Consider the following 4,126-nt stretch of genomic DNA (forward strand, 5'->3'; position numbering starts at 1 on the left):
CAAAACCATTTGTTCCGTTACTGGAACCACAAAACCACTTGTCCCATTACGGGGACCCACAACCATTTGTTCCTTTACTGGACCCACAAAACCACTTGTCCCGTTACGGGGACCCAAAACCATTTGTTCCATTACTGGAACCATAAAACCATAATCAGATATGTATTGGATGTTATCTAGGGACGGCTGATCAGGCCTCCACACAAATTATCTAGGATAGTTGGCCGGGCTATCACACAAAATGTCTAGGAAAGCTGATCGGGCTTTCACACAAATTAACCGGATCTGCAGAGACTAGCTAGGTCTCTGATGAACTATGATGGACTAATCAGTTATGTAATGCGCGCAACTGAATTAGTCACTTATGCAATATTATCCAATATCTGATTTATTTTATCCAGTTTCAAAATCACTTTTACATATCTCTTGTTAAAATCAATTATGTCACAACACACTATTCAAAACCTCTTTTCATTTTAATCACATTTTAGAGATAGGTACTTTCAGAAGTTACTTTTCCCCAAAAACATATTTAAACAACATTTTCAAATATAGGGGATACATAACTTAAAACGTTTCTGTTCCATTATGAGAATAAAACTATTCATATATACCGAACCATAAAAGAATGGTCAGGGGTACTTGCCTTGCAGAGCTTATAACTATCACTGTCTGATTTTGGATCGACTCAGACGCTCGACTTTATTGCCTTACTATCAGACTATCCTTGATCCGGCTTTGACACTCAGGTACTTTGCTTGGAACCTTGCTGAGCTTGCCGATTGATCACTAGGTTAGCTTTATTTCGATATCAATTCTTGAGTCATTCGACTAGAACCTACAGAGTCGAAATACCCTACGTTAGACGACCAAGTATGCTTGACATATCCTTGCTAACAACCTACCCATTCAATATCAAATCCCGACTCGTAATTATACATATTATAATAACATACGCAACAATTAGGGTTCATGTTCTCGAAAATCGGTTCGGTGTTCATTTCCAGAAAATACATATACTCGACATTTTACGAAATTAGGGTTATTAGTTTTGGCAAAATATTTCATCACATCTTACAATCAAGTTTCGTATAATATATATATGTATTTATATATTCGCTCGACGTCCCGATAATCACCAGATACGCTCCCGTATTTCCGTAGTTTGATTTCCCGGAAAACAGGTTGCGTCTCCTTTGTTTATCAGACTACCTGTCGAAACAATTCGACGTCAAATCAACAATAACCAACCCAACAATTAATTCAACCGATATCACAATCGAAATCCACTTCATAAATCCCTACCACCGATTCAAACTAATTAATTATTATTATTTGGATTTTATATGTGATAAGTGGCATTTTATACCACTTAGAACATCTTAAAATGGCTTAAATTGGTGCATTGAAATCAAGTATTTTGTGTATTTGATGCATTTTTCTAGTGTTTATGCATTTCAGGGTATTAGTTGCATTTCGGAGGAGTAATCATCAAGAATAAGCCTTGGCATGTGTTCATCATTGAGAGAGGGAAGAAACGGGCAGATTACGGTGAAGCAACGGAGCAAACTCAGGAACTTTCCAGAAGGGTCCTGAGCGCCCGCTCAGCAATGCTGAGCGGCCACGCAGAAAGCTGAGCGCCCGCTCAGCTATGCTGAGCGGCCGCGCAGGGTCGGGAAAAAAGATAATTTGTTTTAGGACTTCTATTTCTGTTTGGCTTCCACTTCTATGTAATCTGAGTTTTATGGGACTATTATATAAGTAGATTTTGAGACGTTTTTAAGAGAGAGGATCGTGGTATTACGCAAGGAGCGAAGGAGATAAGGAAGAAGACCGTTTTAGTACTCAGCAACGAAGAGGAAGCATATTTTCTTGTGATTCTTGTTTCGTTGTAACGTTGGATGCTAGTTTTCTTACTTTGAACCTATTTACTCTTGTGACGTACTCTGATTTAATATAATTAGTTTAGTTATTATTTTCTTGTGTTTGTTTATCATGATTTTATATGAACCCATGATGAAGATAAGTGCTATTATGGGCTAATCGTGATCATGGGGTTGCAACGGATTTACTATGGAATTCTTTAGTTAATTGTTTAATACTTTAGTGTGTGATGATTGTATGATATCTACTATTGGTTGTGCGTATTCGTCTTATGTGCGTCGCGAACATATAAGATAGGGTGTTAATATCTTGTGAAGCGACGGTGGATCTTGAGATTTAGAACTTGCCATGCTAGCATAGGTTCATGTACGTTGTGCATGATTAGTGGGTAACTCTAACAGTTTTATTTGCCCTATGTAATCAAAAGGAATAACTTGTGCTTAAATCGTTGTGTTGTCAATTTCTGTAGACATATAGGAACTCAACATAATTGATGACTATTCAACTTCTATCTTAATTGTGGATGTTTGGTAGAATGGTATTAGTACAATGAAAGTTGGCTTTTATCAGTTTCGTGTTATTCGATTAATATCATCACTGTCACATGCTAAAGGAATTAACAATGACTATTGAAGGAAGTAGTAATGAAGTTGTGATCTCATGAGTGTTTTATTATAGATAAATTGAAGTGTTAATTAAGTGATTAATTAAGTAGTTAATTATAGTTAATATTTAGTCAACAATCCTAAGTGTTAGTGTCTTAACATTGAGAAGTAATCATACATTGGTGAGTGAGTTTAATTAGACAATAAATTAGTCTGAGTCTCTGTGGGAACGAACTAGAAAGTATTCTATATTACTTGCGAACGCGTATACTTGCGTGAATATTAGCGTGTATTTTCGCCCTAACAAGTTTTTGGCGCCGCTGCCGGGGACTCGGCGTATTTGTTTAGTTTATGTACTTACCATCATTGGTCATTAGGACTCAGTGATTAGGACGTAATAGTTACTTATTATTTCCGGTTGTGTTTCAGGTACTTGAGCGAGCGTTTATGCAAACTCGTTCTCGTACTCGCAAGAGGACTTTAGATACAGCTGAGGAGACAGACGAAGTTCTTGATATTTCGGAGAAGTTAGATTTTGAAGATTCGGATTTAGGAACTGAGCGGAAAGAACCAGTAAATATGGGTGATCGTATTGTTCAAGCTGATCCAGCTCTCATGGACTTTTCTCGGCCAAAAATTGATGACATTCAGTCAAGCATTCTTCATCCGGCCATTCAAGCTAACACCTTTGAAATCAAGCCGGGCACTATTCAGATGGTGCAGAATTCTGTTTCTTTTGGAGGAGCGGCGACTGAAGACCCCAACATGCACATAAGGAATTTTGTCGAGATCTGCAGCACTTTTAAGTATAATGGTGTGACTAATGAGGCTATCAAGCTGAGGCTTTTCCCATTCTCACTAAGGGACAAGGCTAAGGACTGGTTACATTCTGAACCAGCTGGGTCCATCACTACGTGGCAAGATCTTGCGCAAAAGTTTATGGTGAAGTTTTATCCAATGGCAAAGACTGCTGCTATGAGGAGTGCTCTTACTCAGTTTGCGCAGCAACCTACAGAATCCATGTGCGAAGCTTGGGAATGCTACAAGGAAATGTTGAGAAAGTGTCCACATCATGGAATGCCTGATTGGATGGTGATCACGGGTTTCTATAATGGTTTGAGGGCCCAATCTCGGCCCATGCTCGATGCAGCAGCTGGAGGCGCTTTATGGGCTAAAAGCTATACTGAGGCTTATAATCTTATCGAGACTATGGCTGCAAATGAGCATCAAAACCCAACTCAGAGGGTGATGCCTGGTAAAGTAGCAGGTATTCTGGAAGTTGATGCAGCCACCGCTATTGCAGCACAGCTTCAAGCGCTGTCAGTGAAGGTTGATTCTCTGGCTACATATGGAGTTAATCAAATAGCTATGGTTTGTGAGCTTTGTGCAGGTTCTCATGCTACGGATTAGTGTTCTCTTGTCAACGAATCTGTTCAGTATGTGAATAATTATCAGCGACAACAGCAGCCTATGCCAGCGACCTATCATCCTAATAACAGAAATCATCCAAATTTCAGCTGGGGGAATAATCAGAATGCTATTCAGCCACCATATCAGCAAGGAGTGAGTAAACAGTTTAACCCACCTGGATTCCAGCAACCACAACAGTATGCTCAAAGGCAATCATATCCTCAACA

The 4,126-nt window shown here is 39.0% G+C and overlaps 1 non-coding gene across 1 annotated transcript; it reads right to left on the bottom strand.

The window, feature by feature from the left end:
* Positions 1–3,461: 3,461 nt before the first annotated feature.
* Positions 3,462–3,568, bottom strand: LOC141722555 (small nucleolar RNA R71). The gene has a single exon (XR_012575570.1). It is a non-coding gene; the product is annotated as a small nucleolar RNA R71 (small nucleolar RNA).
* Between the last annotated feature and the right edge of the window lie 558 nt (positions 3,569–4,126).

Source organism: Apium graveolens, chromosome 4 (genome assembly GCF_009905375.1).
Source record: "Apium graveolens cultivar Ventura chromosome 4, ASM990537v1, whole genome shotgun sequence".
Classification (NCBI taxonomy): Eukaryota; Viridiplantae; Streptophyta; class Magnoliopsida; order Apiales; family Apiaceae; genus Apium; species Apium graveolens.